The sequence below is a fragment of the Solanum dulcamara genome, chromosome 2 (assembly GCF_947179165.1).
Source record: "Solanum dulcamara chromosome 2, daSolDulc1.2, whole genome shotgun sequence".
NCBI classification, from domain to species: domain Eukaryota; kingdom Viridiplantae; phylum Streptophyta; class Magnoliopsida; order Solanales; family Solanaceae; genus Solanum; species Solanum dulcamara.
The window spans coordinates 77,439,194-77,462,307 of NC_077238.1; the positions used below are offsets into that span (position 1 = coordinate 77,439,194).

At 30.9% G+C, this 23,114-nt stretch overlaps 1 non-coding gene across 1 annotated transcript; it reads right to left on the reverse strand.

Annotated features, from left to right (window-relative positions):
- Nucleotides 1–22,062: 22,062 nt before the first annotated feature.
- LOC129881332 (U6 spliceosomal RNA) lies at nt 22,063–22,170 on the reverse strand. The gene has a single exon (XR_008765557.1). It is a non-coding gene; the product is annotated as a U6 spliceosomal RNA (small nuclear RNA).
- Between the last annotated feature and the right edge of the window lie 944 nt (nt 22,171–23,114).

Genomic DNA, 23,114 nt, shown 5'->3' on the forward strand with positions numbered 1-23,114 from the left:
CTGCTAATGCTCAAGTTCGAGTTGATGTCCCGGTAGGACAACTTATTCAGGCAAATGAGTCTAGACCACGCTTAAAATGTGGAAGACCATTTGGTTCCAAAGATAAAAATCCTCGAAAAAGAAAAGAAATAAATGATCAAGATGATCATAATTTGGAGGCGAGTGCTCAAGAAGAGCCCAGAGACACAACAAATGGTGATACCACCGAGGAGGTCCAAGTACCTGAAAATAATGAGAATGAAGAAATCTCAATAAGTTATGTCTCGACAGGAAAACGGTGGAACCGAAATGATATTGTGGTCGATAATATTTTTGCTTATAATGTTGCCATTGAAATAATGCAACAAGATAAGGATCTTGAACCAAAATCTGTCGATGAATGCAGACAGAGAAATGATTGGCCAAGATGGAAGGATGCAATTCAAGCAGAGTTAACTTCACTTGAAAAACGTGAAGTTTTCGGATCAATAGTTCGAACACCTGAAGGTGTCAAGCCAGTAGGACACAAATGGGTTTTTGTGCGTAAACGAAATGAAAAGGGTGAAGTCGTAAGATATAAAGCACGACTTGTAGCCCAAGATTTTTCGCAAAGACCTGGCATTGACTATATGGAAACATATTCCCCTGTGGTGGATGCAATTACTTTCAGGTATCTAATGAATTTGGCAGTTCATGAAAAGCTTGAAATGCACTTAATGGACGTGGTCACTGCCTATTTATATGGCTCATTGGACCACGACATTTTTATGAAAATTCCCGAAGGGTTCAAAGTGCCTGAAGCATATAAGGATTCTCGAGAAAATTGTTCAATAAAGCTTCAGAAATCATTGTACGGGTTGAAACAATCAGGGCGAATGTGGTACAATCGTCTTAGTGAATATTTGCTAAAAGAAAGATATAAAAATGATCCAATTTGCTCTTGTGTCTTTATGAGAAGGTCTGAATCTGAATTTGTCATAATAGCAGTATATGTTGATGATTTGAATATTATTGGAACTCCGGAAGAACTTTCAAAGGCAGTAAAATACCTGAAAAAGGAGTTTGAAATGAAAGACCTTGGAAAGACAAAATTTTGTCTTGGTCTACAAATTGAACATTTTACAAATGGGATATTTGTCCATCAGTCAACATATACTGAAAATATTTTAAAGAGATTTTATATGGATAAAGCACACCCATTGAGTACTCCAATGGTTGTGAGATCTCTTGATATTAATACAGATCCGTTTCGGCCTTATGAAAATGATGAAGAACTTATTGGTGCTGAAATACCATACCTTAGTGCAATTGGTGCATTAATGTATCTTGCCAACAATTCTAGACCAGATATAGCTTTCTCAGTAAACTTGTTAGCAAGATTTAGTTCTTCACCAACACGCAGACACTGGAATGGAATTAAGCATATATTCAGATACCTTCGAGGTACCATTGATATGAGATTATTTTACTCAAATGATTCCACGTCACAATTGATCGGTTATGCAGATGCGGGATATTTATCTGATCCCCATAAAGGTCGATCGCAAACAGGCTATTTATTTACATGTGGTGGTACAACTATATCATGGCGTTCAACAAAGCAAACTATGGTTGCCACTTCCTCAAATCATGCAGAGATAATAGCCATTCATGAAGCAAGTCGAGAATGTGTTTGGTTAAGATCAATAACTGAACACATTCAAGAAACATGTGGTCTTTCTTTGACAAAAGACGCTCCAACAATATTGTATGAAGACAATGCTGCATGTATAGCTCAACTGAAGGGAGGATACATCAAAGGAGACAGAACAAAACATATTTCACCAAAATTCTTTTTCACTCATGATCTTCAAAAGAAGGGTGAAATAGATGTCCAACAAATTCGTTCAAGTGACAATTTGGCGGATATGTTCACCAAAGCATTGCCAACTTCAACCTTTGAGAAAATGAGATACAAAATTGGAATGCGTCGTCTTCGAGATATTAAGTGATATTTTCATCAGGGGGAGCAAAATACGCGCTGTACTCTTTTTCCCTTAGTCAAGGTTTTTCCCCACTGGGTTTTCCTGATAAGGTTTTTAATGAGGCAGCATTCAAGGCGTATTATCAGATATGTGTACTCTTTTTCCTTCATTAGGCTTTTTTCCACTGGGTTTTTCCTAATAAAGTTTTAACGAGGCACATTTCTCGTGGACATCCATGGGGGAGTATTATCAACCAAGTAAAATGGTTGTCCACTTAAAATGGTGGATAGTCCATTTACTTTTTAAGTGGGTAAATTGCCCACTAATATTTTCCTCCACTTGTAAATATGGCTATAAATATAGCCTTAAACTTTAATGTAAAAACACACAAACACATAAAAGAAAGAATTACTATTACTCTCTCTATATTACTACTCTCTCTATTAATACTTTCTATATACATATTTTCTTGTTCTTCTTCCTTTATAAAATTGTCAAGTTAGTTAATTTATAACAAAAAAGAGTTAATAGGATTAATCACTTTTAGTACATGACTAATTTAAAAAAAAGAAAAAAAAAAGAAGGAGAACTAACCTGTTGCCGCGTTGAACACAAAGCAAGCAACGAATTGGTCCAGTAAGTAATCCGATCATGTGCTGATGTGTCTGCATGCATACAATTATTCACTGCTTTGTGCAACTTTGAGCAGATAAACACCAAGTAAGGCATATTTACAATTACATAATTGTTGTTTGATATTTTGGGCAAAACAAAATAGTAAATTAGAAAGGTAATAATGACAATTAATGAGTGAGATATTAATAAAGGTCCAATGATGTCTTAACTATTTGGAAGATTAGATTGTGATATTGTTGTAGGATTGTCGCCACTGGTTTCCGTAACCAGTTGGCTTCAACTGTTAAAAAAATTGTTATTAGTATTTTCTTTTATTTTGTTATCATTATAATTCAAGTTTTGATATATTGAGATAAGTAACTAAATAATAGGGTATTGTATTACACAAATATAATTAGAGTTATATTATTGGAGGAATTGAGGTTTAACCCTAGTTTTAAAATTCAGAAAATATGAAAGTTGACATGTTAAGTGATATCAAGATTAGGAACGTGTTTATAGATTTACTTAAATTTTTGGGTCTAGGCTAGACATATGATAATAAGGGTGTTGTTAGTTTTGAAATCTTATTGTGATTATTTATTTGACTAGATTACGTTGATTTGGAGGCCCAACGAAAAGGGAAGGCTCAAATCCCGAAGTGATTTCTTGATTAATTAAAGCAAGTGAATTTCTAAACCTCAGTTTAAGCTTGTAGATGCTTGTATTTCCTTGTTACATGTACTGGGGAGTAATGAGAATTGAACTGGGCTATTGACTTTATGATTGACCTTTAAAATGGAGACGAGGGGTATAAAATGACGATCTAATGACATATATTGGTGGGATTGATGTGATGGGATTATGGATTTAATTTGGACATGGAAAATGACTATGTTGATATGAGATAGAATTTTTTTTGTTGTTGTCATGTTATTATCGTGAATCATATGAACATGAATTGATTGCATTGGTTCTGACATACTGTGCTGAGACTGAACATGATATGACACAAAGGGGTCAGACCACACGCTCCGTGGCAGGTATTATAAAACAAAGGGGTCAGACCAAACGCTCCGTGGCAGGATATGTATATTGAAGGGACAGGCCACACACTCCGTGGCAGATAACGTGGACAGAAATGTTCCCCATGGGTTCCAGATTGTAATTCAGCGGATGTGTACCAGTATGACAGACATGCATCATCTCATTGCATTGCATCGCATTTTGTTGATATTTGTGAATTCGTGTTTACCACTTAGTGCTCTGTATATGTTGAGCTTGACTTGATATGATTTACTTGATGAGACTACCGATGAGTATTTGTGGACTATATTATTACTATTGTGTAGAGTGTAGAGTTGGGCTGGTTTTATGCAGGTTGTAGTTGAGGAGGTTCGATTGGGATGACATGAGTACTTGTATCTATTGAGCTTTGTTTAGTGTTAGTTAACCACTTGTTGAGTACCGTGTTGTTTGGTACTCACCCCTTGCTTCTACACTTGTGTAGGTTGTGAGGCCGGACCTGCTTGATCTTCTACGGTTTACTACCATTTCCGAGGCTATTATCTCGAGTGTTGAGGTAGCTATTACATTCATTTAGCAAACACCTCTTACTCTTTTAATATGTTTTAGTCTTATTTTAGAGACAAAGACTTTGTGACTGTATTTTCTTTCATATTTCGGTAATGTATTAGTGGCTTGTGCACATGACAACCAATCTTGGGGGAGTTTGAGTTTGTTTTACTTGTTTTTGGCTAAGTTAAATTTGGATTTATATCTTTTTTCTTTCGCATCTATTTTTCGTTGGGTATTAGGCTGACTTGTCTCGGTGGATTGAGATGACTGACATCACACCCGTATTTGGATCGTGATATGTAAATTTAAAAATAAGTTAAAATTAACTTAAAATAAATTTAAAATCAAAAATAGGACTTTCCATACTTTTTATTTTTTAACTTATAAGTCATTTAAGTTTAATTTTTTATTTTTTAACTTAAAAGCTACTTATAATCTTGTCCATCACAAATATAATTTTTTACTTTAGGAGCCTTAGTGCACCGGGCTGCCCTTTTCTAATAATTTTATCTCTTCTAGTAACCTCACAGATCTATCTTAACATTTACATTTTCATAATTTTTAATTTCTAGTACGGAGAGTTCTTAACTGATAACACTTTCGGATATATAATATAGAATTTAATCGTCGCTTTGTAGAACTTATATAAGTTAAAAAAAATATTATATAATCTTGAGATAACTAACCTAGAATAATTTATTTTGAGATTTTATTTCAATGAAATATAAATAAATTCATTCTAAATTAATTTTTAGATTAATTATCTCTTATCCTTGTATTAAACGAGCGCTAAGAAGTACACCATATTTAATTAAAATTAACTACACTAAATACGTGTACTAATATAACTTAATTTTAGATATCACTTGTATTTAAAAATTAAACATGTCACCCTCCTTCCTTTAGTTGCAAAAAAAGGCATTATTATCCTCAATAAATGGTTTATGTTATTTTACTTATTTATTTGTTAATGTTGAATTCTTATTCATTTGATTCTGTGGATTTCTTCCTGTTTTAGACCCACAGAGATAATACAGATCCAAAGGGGAAAAGGCATGTAGCACACAAAGCAGACAACTAATCCAATTTTGTATAATATTTTCTCTTGTAACCTACCACCCCATTAATTAATTTCTAAAATAAAAACAAATATTTTATCTGTGTGCTATACCGCCTATGGTTTTTTTTTTGTAGTTTATAAAATTCCATCAAATTACAAAGTTTAGACAAGAAAATATTAAAAGTGGCCCCTTTGGATACATTTAAAATATATTTTTGATTTTTTAAAATTTATTAAGAGTGAATACCTTTCGTTTTCGTTAAATATTTAAAAAGTATGATTGTAAGATTTAATTGGAAAGGTGTGAAAATAAAGACACATAGGATTGTGTTAATTGTAAGTTCAATGAATTTGTTGAGTGTTTGTGTAACGATCTTTTTCGTTGTTCGGGATAGGTCAATGGAGAAGGATTTCGGGTCAGAAAACTTCGGATAGTAATTTCGAAAAATTTGAGCTTAGGCCAAACTTGGATGAATTCTGAGTCAGGTAAAGTTTAGGGTGATAACGTGAATGATGAGAGGTCAAATCTATATTTGAATTCGTTTGATTTTTTTATGGAGCTGATTGAAAAAATACAGACCTAGAATTTTATTATGATAATGGGTTGCTCGGAGCTGGAGCTGATTAAAATTATTCAAGCAATTCATTGGAATGGAAAATAATTATAATTTTTTTTTTATAAAATCAAAATTGCTCGAAATATTTAAGGAAACATTTTAAACCTACTTCAAACATAAGGGATCAAGTTGTTATTTTCTCAAGAGAGGGAGGTAGGGTGTAGTAGCGGAATCAGAATTTTTATTAAGGAAGTTTGAAAAAAAAATATAGTGCTTAAGATTTAAACTTGGAACCTAATGGTTAGTTTTGAATCCCTCAACCACTAAACCAACCTCTAATCTTCTATTTAAGAAGTTCAAGATTAATATATAGACATAAAAATTCTTAAAAATACCTTATATATACAATATAATTTTTTGTCGAGCGGTTCGGATAAACTCCTGAATTACCTCTAGGTCCGCACCTGGTGGGGTTGAGGGGGTGGGACACCTAGCTATGTTGCTATAAATTCTCACACGGGGTTTGGCACATTTGAAAATTAAACCAATTGAGATAACATATTTCTTTTGTTGGTGTTTTTGCAACTATGTCTTCATTAGGGTTTAGCTATGGCCATCTCTACGTGCAGCAAAAGCGTCAAAAGGAGAAGCAGAAAAATATTGACAACGAAAAATCATCGAAAGGCAATGAAAATGGTAACGAGAAGAAGAAAATTCACCCGATAGTCATTGCATCTAAAGAAGAATGTAAGTCGAAAGTTCAAAATTCGAGCACAAAATGAAATATGTACTTCTTGGACTCTTGGAGCACAAGTGAAGTTTTTAGAAATTAGAAACTACCTTACTTTTATTAGAAAAATTACGAGAATTCTAGTGTTCAAGGAGAAATTTCGTGCTAGGAATTAGGATTTTGTATCGTATTATATGACTAGTGCTGGTGAACCCGTTCTCACCACCACTAGTGAAGTTTGTGAAAAATATATATTAGTTTCATTTTAACTCATTCTCACCTCTAGTTTGATGAAGTTTGTAATCAAATCAGGTTTATGTTGTTTATATATATCCAGTCAAGATAGGTTCTGAATCCAACCAAGTGTTGGGAAAAAGCAGTTCTACAACCAATCAAGTGTTAGGGAAAAATCACCGACTAATTTTCGTCATCCAAAAAAATATTCGCTATAAAAAATTATTACAATCATATAATACATAATATTTTCCTAAATCTCTTAATAATAAAATATTATATCCAAGAGAACTATCTCTAAACCCCTTAATGATAAAAATATTATATCAAGTATTTTACAATAGTAAAATATTATATCACGTATTTATTATAATTTGATATGATTTTTGGTGTAGATATTGGAGCTAAGCTCTTTAAATAAGGCAAAAATAATAAAAAATCTTTTCTAATTCTTCGGTGTGGAATTAGAAAAAAAGTTGTCATTTTTGACTTTGTTGATTTTTCTTCTTTTTCAAACAAATTAACACCAACCAATAGACATATTAGAAATGTACGATTTAAATAAAATTACTTACTTGTAGGTTTTTCGAGGAAAGAGATTGTATTGCAGTGAACAACTGCATCAACATCTGCCCGTAAGCAGGCAGATCATCGTCAACATGCCTACTTCCTTGACAAGCGCAATTTCGTTATTTCATTATAATTTTTTATAAAAAAAATTAATTTTAAGTTATTTGTTTTATTTTAGTTTATTATATATTTAAAAATTATATAAATAATATTATAAATTACAATAATTAATAACTTGAAATATTTAAAAAACATATAAAATATTCGATTGACTTTTGAAATTTATTCGGTGCCACATAAAATGGGATAGAAGAAGTAATATCTATTATTTTAAAATTGTATAAAAATTACAATAATTAACAACTTTTTTTTTATTAAACGGACTTTACCCAAGAATCTCACCCCTTATGGCGTTCAGGGGTTGAGCCGAACACCCCCAAGCCTTAACATAATATAAACAACAAAAGGTACAAGGAGGGGGCATAGACCATACCTCCAATCCTATGGTGTTACATGAGTCGGCTAACGTATTATGATTTGCCAACTCGTCTGGTCCCTAGGTAACTATGCACCTATGAGAGGACTCATCTTAATACAAAGTATCTAGGAAAGTGCTAAACAAGGGAGACTCTCTCCTTTACAATAATCGTATCTAAGGTTCTTCAAAAGGTTGTAGCTATCAAGTAGGGACAGCCAGTGTGAAGAAAAACATAGCACCAAAATAGGAAAGTAGCAAAGGAGAGTTCATGGTAGTTTCTTGATCCTCTTGAGTCGTCTTCGTCTGAAATTAGTCATTCCAACTTTGTCTAATTCAAGATTGGCTCTTGCTTCTTTGGGAAGCTCTTGCTTGGTGAAGTAAATTTTTGGATTGGAGCATTTGTGACTGTGTTTGGACAATGTGTCGGCTGTAGACAAAAGATTATTACAATAATTAATAACTTAAAATATTTAAAAGAAATATAAAAATTAGTTAATTTTTGAAATTTTATCTGTACCACATATATATGGACAGATAGAGTAATATATATTATTTAAAAATTACATAAAAACTATTATAAATTATAATAATAAATAACTTAAAATATTAAAAATCATATAAATTTGTAAATAATTTTTTAAATTTCATTTATATCACATGAATTAAAACAAACAAAATAATATATATTGAATCCCTACTACATGAGCTCCTATATTTAGTACTTCCTCTATTCCATATTAACTGAATTTCTAAGATAATGCACATATATTAAGAAAAGCACTTAAGGACAAAATTTGAATCATTTTTTTCTCTATTTCTTTTTTGTTTAATGAGCCTCGTAAAGATAATTAAATGTGAAATCATAAATACAAATAGTTCCATATTAGAGTATAACTTTGTAAATAGTGTAGTTTAACTCCTAAAAAATTACAAAACTTCATTAATGGAAAAGGTAAACATGGACAAAGATTCAAACATTTCTCTTGAATTTTGAACAATTCAACTATTTTGAACAATGAAAAATGCTATAGAAATTCAATTAATATGAAATCGAGGAAGTAATAGCATAATAGCATATGTCCTCCAATTTCTTGATTTGCTAAGCATAGCGCATTTAACTTCTATATTTATTACTCCCTCCTTCCAACAATACTTATTCACTATTGATTTTGTACTATTTTTTAAGAAACTATAAATGAAAGGGTAATTTTACCATATCACTCTTTAAATATAATAAATATAATGTCTTAAAGATATAATAGGAAATTGATTACTAATTAATAATAAAGGTAAATTTGAAATTAAGTTAAAATTATCTTTTAATTTTATAAATTGAACAATTATTATTAGACATCTATTTTTAATATAATCGATAAGTAAAAAAGTACGATGGGGGTAGCAAAAAGTGTAGATGTATTAATTATTATGATGAGAAATTTAATGGAATCAAAGATGTGGACCTAGAACCATCAAAGTGAGTAACATCATGACCTATTTTTCACAGAATTAAAAGTCCTAAAACTTTGTTATATTTATCAAAAAGTATGAAGTTAAACAATTATTGAAGGAGCTCAATTATGCCCCCCCCCCCCGCTATATAAGGAATAGAGTAAAGTAATGCATATATATATATTATCTTTTTAACCCCCATCCAAAAATATAAAAAATATAAAAGTTTCGGAGGTGTAAACAGTGCAAAAAATGAAAAACCGAGAAAAGTTTTATAATAAGAAAATACATGAAATCACCCTAGAACTACCACTTTAACTTTATATATAATTGTTTACCTCTTAATCTTATTTCAAGTGAATTTAAATCTACTTTAAAATAATAAGATCAGTCTCATAATAACAAATGCATTCTACATGCGCCATGTCATCAACACATTAACACTACATTAAAAATTATTTAAATTTTGAGATTCTATTTTTTTATGCACAATTTTAGAAAGGAAAAAAAATAGAAAAATTGAGGATTAATTCAAGATTAATTTTTTTAAAAAAATCTCAAAAAAAATCAAACTACACAATTAAAAGATTGATCCAAGATTTTCAAAATCTTTCTCACTAAAAAAGATCCAATTTTCAAGATGCATCCATTGATAAATAATAACACTGAAAATTTAATTTGAGATGACGAATTATAGATTTTTTATTTAAAAAAAAGCTTCAAATTCATTACAATCAACAAACACTGCCATAAGTCGTGATCTTAAAGCAAGAATAAGAGCATGTTTTGATGGACTTATTTTAAGTAATTTATAAGTTAAAAACTGCTTATAAGTTAAAAAAAAATAGGTGCAGCCCAACTTATTTTTTTTTTACTATAAGCTGCTTAAAATTAGTCCATCCAAACAAACTCAATTATTTATTGTGGCTTATTTTAAGCACAAAATGACTTTAAATTAATCAGTTAAACACTCAAAAAAAAGCTGAAAACAGCTTATAAATAACTTATAAGCCAATTCAAATGAGCTCTAAGTTGTTGACTTTTTCATTTTTTCTCTGTTCATCATATTCAAATATAAGCAAAAATAATTTGAGAGGAAGGAATTCACATTTACTAATTGAAAGAGAATGGAGGTGGGGGAGTTTTGAAGAAAGAAGTAAAATTATTGCACTAAAGTTAAATTCCTCTGTCGATATATTTTATACTAAGACATATGTGCCTGTGTTAGCATGAATCCAATATCTGTTATTTTTTAGTCTCAATTTATATGACAGATAAAATTTAGAGAATTAATATAAAATTTATGTTATTTTTGTGTCTTAATTTATGTGATATAAATAAAATTTGGAGAGTTAGTCAATTTTGTAATATAATTTTAGATATTCAAAGTTGTTAATTATTATAGTTTATAGTACTTTTACATATTTTTTAATAATATATATTATTTTTTCCGTCCCAATCTTTGTGGCACTGATAGAATTTGGAGAGTCAACCAAATTTTTGATGTATTTAAAAATTTAAATTGTCAATCATTGTGATTTAAAATGCTTTTTACATTATTTTCAAATAATATATGTTACTTCTTATGTTTCAATTTATGTGGTACTGATAAAATTTTGAGAGTTAATCAAATTTTTATATATACTTTTAAATATTTTAAGTTTTTAATTATTGTGATTTATAGTACTTTTTACATAATTTTTAAATAAAATATATTACCCCATCTATTTTAATTTATGTGGCACTAATAGAATTTCAAGAAATATTTAACTTTTTTATATAAATTGTGAATTATTGCGATTCATACTGCTTGTTATGTCATTTCAAATTAAATAATATATGTTATTTCTTATGTCTTAATTTATGTGATATTGATAGCATTTCTAGAATCAATCAAATTCTTTAAATGTCTTTTAAATTTTTTGAATTGCTAATTATTGTGATTTTTATTTTTTTTATTAATTTATTTTTTAAATATATGAGTAACAAATTAAAAAAAAAATTATAAAAAAAATCGAAAATGCTTTCAACTAATAGCAGTTACATGAGTACTAAAAGTAAGGTAAAATGAATTTACATATTCTTCACTATGATAATTTACTAATTATAGAAACAATTACAAAGTTGCTATGCAATATATACAAAAGAGAAATTATAAAGAGGGTAGGAAAGGGTGCACGTGCTACTGCAGTGAAATGATGTTGAGAGAACTCTTAAAAGGCCAAGACAAATGACGTAAGCAGAGGGCATAATGGTCAAGGAAACTTGAATTTTTTACGGGAACTCGTAGAGCCGTTGGAGAATAGCAAAAGAAAGATCTCAAGGCTTTGAGAATATACCACTTTCAATATTTTTTCTCCGTCACCTTTATCTCCAAATCAACGATTTGATATGATGAATTGAATATCATTATCAATGATTACAATTTCATCAATATATAGTTTTCATGTCGACAAGTAAAAAGGGATTATCTGTGATTGAAGAAAATCAACATCCACAGTAGCAAATTTGACAAATCCATTCCGAAACACTTGTTTAAGTCCATAAAGGAACTTACCTATAAGAAAAAGGCAGGAACTTATTAGCACGGATGATTTGCTTGCATACCTTTTCCGAGACATGAAAAGGGGGTTCAGATACAGACTGACATTAAAGAAAAAGCTTTTAGCACACACTTAAACAATCGTGTACTTGAGAGCCCCGAGACTTCCTTATAAATATAGTAAAATGTTTTGACAACCAATAGAATTAATTTACTATAATATAATTACCAAAACATCCTCCAACACAAATGCCAAGTGAAGGACCAGATTACCCTTGAATTGCCAGGCAGGCATGTTGACCTGCTGCCTGGTTAAGCACTTGAACTCCTTCTTATTATATAATTTTAGTAGTTTTGTTAACAAAAAAGGTATATAGAGTTTATTTGAGCTGAGCTGCATATGTGCAAGGAGAAGTTAGAAATGTTTATGGACTTGTGATTTAAGTTTTCTTTCAGTAGGTATGCTCTTTTACAAAGATTGATATGGATGAGTTGCGGCGGAGCTCGAATTTTTGTGAAGGGAGTTCAACATATAAAGAAATAGGTTGAAAAATGAAGTAAAAAGAGGAAGAAAATTAATCTTCACCCGCTGAATTTAACTTGTCTTATCATGTCGCACATAGCGTTTCTTTCTACTTTTACCTTGCTCCATTGAGTCTTTTAAAAAAATGTGATTTTTATTTTTATTTTGTAGTGTTCTACTTTATTATTTTTTAAAAAATTAGTGTTTGTACAATCATATGTTACTTTGAAAATTGTCAAGATTCTTTAAAAATGTGTAGAAATTGAGTTAATAATATTATAATGCATATTAAAAAGCTAAATAAATGGCATCGCCCATTTTTAGTTCATTTATTCAATTTATAAGTTTTTTAATTTGTAAAAAATAAAAAATAAAAGACAAGCGATAAAAAATAAAATAAATTTAGTTTACATCTCTTTGAAAAAAATAAGAAAGCGATATCGAATATTTATGCCTTTTAAATTTCTTCGTTCGATCAAATTTAATTTACCTAATCTTAAAAAAATATTTTTTCTATCTCAATTTCATGTTAAGAACAATTCATATACTTTTAAAGATTTTCTTTGAATTAGAAGAGAATTACATAAACAAAATGAGGAATAAAGATAAGAAGAATAAAATACAAAAATGAAAATAATGTGCCTACTAAATTTAAACAAATGAAAACGGGACAGGAGAAATGACATAAAAATAAAATATAATGAAAGAAAAAAAGCTCCATATTGAGCCCAAATGTTTTTCATTGGATTGAGATTTTGAGCCCAAATATTGAGCACATATCAGTTTTGCTATTGAATTTTCCAAGGGAAAAAAAAGGGGAGGTTAAAGTTGTTCCTTGAAATCAAACCCACGATCTTGAGGCGATTGTTGTACCTCTTAGCCACTGAGCTAAGCTCGTTGTTTGTTTCAAGGGGGTTCATTTTAATATATATAATAATAGAAACAGAATTTGACCCTATATGTACAGTGTAATTTTCCGACGAATGGGGTTTGGGTGAACCCTCTGACCTCCATGTAGATCCGCCCCTGTGCATGAGTAGATTACTAGATTTATACCCCAGTAGGTTTAGTTCTAACAATTTGGAATTAGTTCTTTTCAAATGGCCTTAGTCTACTTGTTAGTATTTCATTTCATTCTGCTCCAATGTTTCAATTCAAACCTAGAGTTATTTATGAAGCTGCTTATGTATAATTGAACATGTCTGTTGTCACTTTAATCTCCTGATGTTAGTATATTTGAAAGGAAAGGGAAGTTAATATACAAGTTTTGGGAGGTGCTGATATACAGCTGTATAAGGGCCGGTATACAGTCAGTATACAAATGATATACAGGGCGAATTTGGCCCAAGAATGGGCCCAAATTAATTATCTCTTTGCTCTTTTAATTATTTTTATTGTAAATGTTTTACCAATTTTAGTTAACTCTCAACTCTTTTAATTAGCTTGCTCAGATTCTCAAAAGATTGAACTATGTTTTTTGGTGTTGATTTACTTTAATGAGTATCATTTTTATCAAGTCGTGTGATATTTTATTACTTGATCAGATATGTTGGTCAAATTTTACTTGTTTTTAATTATTTAATTTCGCGGTAAATATCATTTTCTAACAAAATGAATGATCTGAAATGCTCTTTTACTCAACTATATTTCGCTCATATTCAGTGCTACTTTTAATATCTAGAAAAAAAATTTACTCTAGAAAATATGTCTGTCATTTACATCTTAGGCAGAACGGTTAAAGACATTGTCTTCGCAATTAGAAAGTTACTCTTTTGTCAAAGGTTACACCCTTGATGTTATATTTTGTGTGAAAATTGGTGCGAATGATTCAAATTTAAGGAAATAATGAATGAGTAACAAGTAAACTTATTTTCAGATGAACAATAATCAAAATCTACCAAATATGTAGATGGTTGTTTCAGTACAGCACAACCTGTAGAATTAGTAACGAAACCTTCGTGTGGGGCACATTGAGCCAAGGTCCAAATTAAAAAAATTGGGTGTTTTGATAAGTTTAATGAGAATAAAGTTAAATCCGTCAGATTAAATTTGTGAATTCACCCTTGAAGGTTGTCAATCCTATTCGAAATCATAGGAATCAACAAATTAAAGTAAAAATACATCCACCAAATTAAAATTCGAAATTCACTTCTGAAGATTGACAACCCTTGTTCAAAAATTTTAGAAATCAACAAATTAAAGTGAAAACACATATCAGTTCATAAATGTTTAAAAGTATATAAACATGATATATATCTTAATTATATTCTTTGATTTAGGATAAAGTGAAAATTTTTACCGCTTCCACCCCCAAACATTTCCATCGTCATTCCATAGCCAGTGATTTTGCATGCACATGAATCAGGTGATCATTTTCCATTTATAATACGAGCACACTTCTTAATTAATATAATATTGAGAGATTCTGTTGCTTTTATTGCAAAATCTTTATATGAAAGGAATATTTAGAGGTGACAAAATTACCTAATAAAATAATAATTTATATTTAAATTTGGGTAGATTATTGATTCGTCTATTTATTAGCTCATGTCATTTCAACCTAATTCATTTCAACTTATCAGAATTTGGGATGATATTTGTAACATTTCAAATTTTTTTTCGCCAAGACTCGAACCATTCTTCATATGTGTGTAGACTCGAACTGAATGACTTGTAATTTTATATATGAGTTAGGATAAATTCTTAAGTATTTGAAGGGCATTAGATGTGATTTAGGGTCATAAGGGATTCCTAAAACCAAGCCAAGTCCAAAGAATTTCTAAGTTCGTATAAGGGTCAACTTCAAACGACCATATCTCTTAGAATATAATGAATTGAGTGGATTATAACCTATCAAATTAAAGGTCTTTGAGTCTTCTTTCCAACTCCACCAAAATTGCATTTTTGGAGTTTGAAGTAGAAAGTTATGATCGTTTTACTGAAGTATGTCTGGACATGACAATTCATCGAGCTCACCTGCCAATTTAGCGACTCGCCGAATGGTTCAGCGACAATCCAATTTAGCTCGCCGAATGGATCCTAAATCCTCCATAAATTGTTATTTTAGGCGAGCTCAAACACTCTTTGGCGACTCGCCGAATGGTTCGGCGAGGAGACCCCCAACTCTCCAAAATTGCCGACGGAATTTATTAAAATGTGATTTTTCTCAATCTTTCAACCTAATAATATTCTTATACGTAGAGATACTCTCAAAATTCCAAATTCTCCTTCTCCCAAAGATCAATAACTTCAAGAAAGAGATTTCTCCAAATTAGGAGATCTAAAGATTTCAAGTTCAAGATCTCCTTCACAAATCCATAGCTTGGTTTCTCAACTTCAAACTACAAGGTTCCAAATCCAACACTTTTATCCAATAACTACTAAGATTCAGGTATGTAAGGCTAACACAACGTTGGACCGAGTTCGTCCACGTTCTCCTTCATCTTTATTGATTCAAGTTGAGTTGAGTTAAAGTTTTCGAGTTCCTTGAATTAAATTCTTGAGTTATCTATTGTCTTTTGAGTTCCTTGTACATATTTAAAATACGTATTGATGTTGCTCATGGGTTGATTATTTGATTTGGATGCATGTTAATGTCTTCATTCACATGGACCTTAATTGAAGATTATATTTGATTTTGAGCATTGATTGTACAAGAGTTTGATGTTTTCACATAAGTTGATTTTTTTTTATTATTTTGAACATCTTGGGCATAAATGATGGTTTTGAGACAAAGTTTTAATGAGTTGTGATTGATTTTTAAAAATATATTTCTAAAAGAACTTGATGAGTTGAGCATGAGTCGAGTCCGAGTTGAATTGAAAGAGTCTTTAAGATTTTTTAACCGTTTGATCTTGATTTCGCTATGCATTATTTTGCGTCAAAATTGCATGCTTTAAAGAGATTTAAAAGAGTTGGGACTTTAATCTCAATGAGTGGATTGGATTGAGTTGATTTGAAAGAGCATAATGATTGAGATGAGATTGAGTTTCGATGAAAGTCCATTGAGACTAGTCGAAAGTTTTGATTGAACCGAATTGTTTAATTTGCATGAGCATATAGAGTTTTGGGAGTAGTATCGAGTACCAAATTGAGTGAGAGTAAAACTCAATAACTACCTAGCCAGTGTAGGAGAGGATTGAACCGTTAAAGTCGAATATTTCCCTATTTTATTATCCTGGAAAGATAGGACTTGATTGATTGGTGGATCCAAATTGGTAGATTTGTCCTTTACCTTGGCAAGTATTGGACGGATGTGGCAACAACGTCGGTTCGTTGTACATCACCTACTTATAGGTGGTGGGATTATTTTCGGTTAAGAGAGACTTTCAGATTGTGCATGAAAGTATATGACATGTTTTGAACAAGTTGCATATTACTGAGTCCTTCTTAAAGAATTGTTATATTTTATACTTGCATATCATACTGAGTTGGGTGAGTTTCATTCTATCTTGAGTACATTTGATGTATTGTTATTTCATTCTGCCATATTGCATACTCGTACATTCAACGTACTGACGTCCATTTGGGCTTGCATCATTTTATGATGCAGGAACAGGTGTTAGATATCATCAATAGGGGAAGATCTATTTCTTTCCTGATAGTGGTGAGACCATCTTGTCTTCGAAGGGATCATATTCATTCTTTCCATTGTTTATGAGTAGTTTTTTTGAGGTAGCCATGATTTTTTCATTGGCACCATTTAGGTAGTAGAGATAGAGGCTTCATAAACTAGATAATGATGGATTTATTTTAATATCTTTTAACTCTTGATTAGTTTTCTTTCAAACTATGTTTTTGATTTGAATGATGGAGATTGATGATTGAGTTAGCCCACTAAGATTTATTTTTCTCTTAAACTAAATCTTCCACTGAATCAATGAATGTGTGATCAGGCCAAGTGGTTCGCTTGGGAGCCAGTAATGGCTTCTGAGTACCGGCCACGCCTAGGGTACCCTCTCGGGGCGTGATAATATCTGCTCTAAATTGATCCATAACAAATCTTGTCGAAATACTTTCAAAACGACACTTTTTTATTTGATTCTTTTTATATATATAACTATAACAAAGAAAAATAATGATTTTGACTTGCATTTTAATCTTGATTTGTACAAATTCAGTCCCATTGTTCATTTGCCACCTCCGGTAATATGTACCATCAATATGGTACTCCCCCCATTCATCTTTATTTGTCCAATATACTAAAAACAGATGTTTAATAATATTTGTCTAATTTATGAAATCAAGAGATAATTTAAACTTAGTTCCTAATTTATCCTTATCATTAATTAGTAGTCATATTCTGATTGTATTTTTTAAGATATTATATTCAAAAGGTGATATGGTAAAATTACACTTCTATTTATAATTTTTTTAAAATTATGCAAAATCAATAGTGAACAAATATTATTGGACTGAAGGGGTATAAATATAAATGACCTTTGCATTGAAATTGACTTTTTGAGCAATTAAGGGCCAATGATCTTTTTGTACTTGACTTTCGGGTGACTTCCTTATTCTTGGGTAATAAGGCCAGTTCAGAAGACAGACTTGTACACATATGACTCATGATTAGTGATATATAAATAAAGACAAAGAAAAAGGTTACTAAAATGAGTCGTGATTAACTTCAATTTTTCTTTATTTTGTAGTAAGACTCTGTTTGGATGAATTTATTTTAAATAACTTATAAATTAATTTTTTTTTATAAGTTCAAAAAAAAAGTGTAGCCCAACTGCCTACTTATTTTTTTGACTTATAAGCTATTTTTAACTTATTAATTGCTTAAAATAAGTCCATCCAAATAAATTTAATTATTTATTGGAGCTTATTTTAAGTACAAAATGACTTTTAGTTGATCAGTCAAACACTCAAAAAGCTGAAAATAGCTTATAAACTTATATGCCAATCCAAACGGCCTCTAAGTCATCAATATTAATAATCATTATAAATTCTAAAGTCAAAGGTCCACGTGAAAGGATATAGTATAATTTTTATTCCTTTGTTTTGAAAAAAAAATGATCTAGTTTGATTTGATACAGGGATTAAGAAAATAAAGAGGACTTTTCAATCTTATAGTTCTAAATTAAAGTTATGTCAAATATACCAAATTCTCTTTAATTTTGTGGCCTTAAATATGTCATGTAGACAATTAAAATTAAAATATTGCTAAAAAAGAAAATGAATCATTTTTTATGAAACAAACTAAAAAAAATAATCATTCTTTTTAAAACGGAGAGAGTACTAAAATATTATATTACTCTCAAGTCAAAAGATACCTAGTGGAGGACTCAAGAGCCTTACAATTTGGATACAAAGTTAGAAATGATAAATTTTAATTTCTTTGTCTGATTTTGACGTGATCCAATGTTTAAAAAATTTAAAAAGATTTTTGAATTTTGTGATCTTAAATTAAAAATATGTGAAATGTATCAAAATCCTTAAATCTCGGAGTTTTAAACATGTCATATAGAAAGTTAAATTTAAAGACTTATTCAAAAAGAAAAGAGAATGCTTTTTAAAATTGATTAAAAAGAAAAGTAAGACCTATAAATCGAAACAGATGGAGTACATAGGAGATGAAAAGAAGAGCGAATTCAAGAGGTAAATTTAGGTCATGAAAATATGTATCATAACCCCGACCGGCCATGACTGGCACCCACGCTAATCCTCCGGTGCGAGAACCATCCTTACCGCCCGAGATATCACATTTGTGAGATATAACAGTTACAGATTTGCGGAAACAAGAATAAATCAAGAATTTATATTGAGTCCCCATAAACTCAGAAAATAATCTAAACAACAACTTAAAATGCGAAAACATCCTAGGAATTGAAAGTCGTCTGTACCAAAATTCTAACAAAAAATCAACATAAGAAGGGGAACACCCCCCAAATTAAGTCATAATACTAGAATAGTGTTTGAAATCTTAGTCCTGGAAAAAGGACTAGAACAAAGAAGAGTCCACTACAGCTTGAAGTAAACAACTCACCCTTGAACTCAAACAAGCCTCACTCTTCTAAATGAGGTCTCTGCACAGCTGACTGAATATGCCCTATACTTAACAAAAAGGCAGAGCAAGAGTAGTATCAGTGTACAAAAATAACGATCTACTGGTAAGATCACGCGATTAGCCAGTAAGCGGATCATAGACAAGTAAATTTGACATAACAAGCATATACATATATAGAATAAGTCAACCAATCTCATGCTCAACCATATTCAGCAAGATCACAACTCAATATCTTCAACATGCTATAACTTCACACAAGGGTCCTCGCAAGGGACCTACAAACAATCAACCTTTTGTTGGAATGTGACACCCGATCCAAATATTGGCGGAATGTGACACCTGATCTAAATATGTGTCAGAACATGACACTTGATCCAGTTGATGTGTCGGAATGTGACATCTGATCTAAACATATCACAATCACAAATACCTTCAGTAGTTATAGCATTATATCACCAAGAATAGGTTCATCACAAAAACAGAACAGCAAGTGATCATTTCATACATAATCTAGCGTGTCTCCCTATTCATATACACATATGCATATCATGAAGCAATTTCACAAGTACATGAAACACATACGGGAAACAAGACCATCACCTACCTCCAATTCACGCTTCAATAACCTTACAATGCAAGAGCTTTCCCTTTCGAGTTCGTTCTTCTCATTCTTGGTATAGAAAAAAGTTAATACATATAAAGGATCAACAGAATGGCCTAACTATCATGAAATATAACACAATTCACCTCCTAGGCCAAAACCATGATCCTAATCCCATCTGAGGGCTATTTCCCACCATTAGTTTTCAGTTCAACCCCTCGCCCCCCAATGATTAAAAATGATTACCAACCATAGTTTCTAGGTTCTAGGAATCAAATAATAAATTTAGGGAGTAAAATCCTTACCTGAAGCATGAAAATCCGTGGAAAATTGATGAAAATCACCCTAGGTCGCCTCTTGAAGTCTTAGAAACTATTTTTGCAGAAAAAGACCATTTCTGAGGTTTTTCCTGACTTAAGTCGTGACTGCCCCGCTCTGGCAGGACCCATCTTGCTCTGGCGGGTTGCACAGAAATAGAGAGCTCGGAGTTTGAGCTCCAAGCCCCCATTTCACAACACACCTCCTTTCCAAGATGTATTAAAATATACCCTTCACGCTAAATTCAATTTTGCGAAGCCATAAATGTTCTATATCGTCTTGGCTATCATCTTATCCAAATAAATCAGAGATTCGCTCTCCCACCATTCACATGGTCACCCTAGACTTCACCTGACTCAGAATTTGTCCAAGTCTGGCCTAAGCTAAATTTTTTCGAAATTACTACCCGAAGTTTTCTAATCCAAAATCCTTCCCCATTGGCCTATTCCTAACGATGGGAACAAATCGTTACAATATGACATGTCTAATCCGTTCAAATTTGGGCGGTTAATGATCATAATTGGACTATGATCAATTGTTTAGTCCATTTACAACCCAAATAACTTTTGACCTCTCATTTACTAACTATCTCATTTAAAATCGTTCAGATTCAATTCAACTCGCTCATTTGATATCCCTAACTAGGATGTAACTTCTCCAATTGAAAGTGTGAAAAACTGGAATCGGCCTTCTAATTAACTCATAATGTGCTCCAACAATGTCCATTTGTCCAACTATATGCACTATTGGCATTAATGGCACAATTCTTTTGTTAATACTAGTGGTTAAGGCACCTTTAACAATTAAAGATAATTAACCACTTTATACATGTTAAGCAACCCTCCACTTTCTTGTCTATGTTGTTAATTAAACCGACCTGTTTAATTAATATTATATCCTAATGGTCACCATTCATCACCAAAATATAAATACAAAAAAGAATTCATTACATTGCTTGCTTCCAAAGGCTTGAAATTTCCTCTATAAATTCCCTAGTTTATGGTTTTCTCAAACATCAAGCAATTAAGCAAGCACACATTTCAAACACTTAGCACTTTTTCTTTTAGGAAATCTTTTTCCCATAATGGCATCCATGGGAGTAAACTATGCCCATCTTCACGTACAACAAAAACGCTTTAAAGAAAAATCGAAGAAAATGGAAGAGAAAACTGCTCGAAGTAACTATAACGTGGGTGGCATGGTGAAAAAATTAACCGCGGATGGTAAACATAGTAAGGGTAAGAAAATTTACCCAGGTGGCGAGTCTAACGAGAACTTAGCCGAAAATTAAGAGTAGTCGTAATTTGGATTCTGAAGAATATAGCAAGGGGTATATATGTAAAAACATGTGCTTTTTTTTAATTATCATTATTATTATATATATTTAATTATAAGTGGGTTAGTCATGTTTTTCTTTATTTTGTTGTGAAAAAGTTTCACTTGCTATGTATTTTCATGTAACCTAAACTGTAATATATTGTATTGTTAATATTATAGTTTGAGCCCTTTGTATGGTGGTTTTGCTGATATTTCTTGTATTTTATTTTATGTGACATTATTTTTTAATTAGTTTTTTCTAAAAAAAATGATTGAATTTAAAAATAATTTAATTTTTTAAACACCTTTTTATCCACAAAATGCAGATAATTGTATTCCCACTAGGACAAAATGTCCCTTCATACAACAACATTTATATTTACTTAAGCTTTCTTTATGCTATTGTCTAATTGTCTTGTAGTTATAAATACAAAGTACTTTCGTTCATTTTTACTTGCCATTATATTACACAAAATCGATCATGCTTATTATACTGTCAATTAACTTGCACTGCTTTAGGAGGATTCCTTTTCAAAAAAATTAAAATATTTTTTTAATTTATGCGTGTCATTCTTGCGTATGAGTCATTTTAATCTTCTCTAATATTATTATTCTAATTTTTATGGGATGTCTCCGAAGGGACCAGAAGACTTGTTAAAAGATTAATGCAACTCACGTTGAACTAATAGTTAAGTGAATTAGTGGAGAGTTTGCTTTTCATTTAATTATTCTTTGATTTATTCCATCAAAGACAACATATTAATCATTATTTATCTCTTAAAAAATATGATAGAATGCACCTATCACTAATTAAGAAGATTAATTATTTAAAGGAAAACATGCATGTTGGTGGACATATGATCACCAGAAGCCAAAGGGATACTTTAGGTTGACCTTATATTAAAATATTTATGAACTTATATAAAATTAGACAAACATAAAGTATATGTGTATATATATATAGCTTATTGTTGTTTTTTGAAGGGACATTTTGTCTTAGTGGATATATATATAACAATCATCTGTTAATTAAAATTGTTCCTCAATTCCATCGTTTTGATTCTCCTCAATACTTGTGATTTCTATTGTTTATATGTTTTATAATCAAGTCTCAACTCTCAAGTGTGAAATTTCAAATCGTCGTTTATTTTGATTTTATTGGGGATTTCTAAAATTGGATCAGTAAATGAATTTTTATAAGTGTTCGGACCACTCACGACAGCATCAATAAAACTTTTTGCTCCAAAAAAGTCATTTGCATCGAAAGCTTTGATTGATGATATAGTGTTATCTATCACCCCATCATAATTTTTCTTACAAATGTGAAGGCATTTTTTGAGAACAAGTTCTTTTGTTTGCTCTATAATAAGTCTCAAACATTATCTAAATTGTTAAATTTGTTAGAGAAGATTGACAGCTAAGTCCATTAACTTCCAAAGCTAAATGCACCATTAGCATTCTCTTCATTATCTTAATTCATTCTTTTGTTAATACATTAGTGGTTAAGCCACCTTAATTGAAAAAGATAACCACTTTAATTATATGTTAAGTAACCCTCCACTTCCTTATATGTGTTCTAAATTAAAC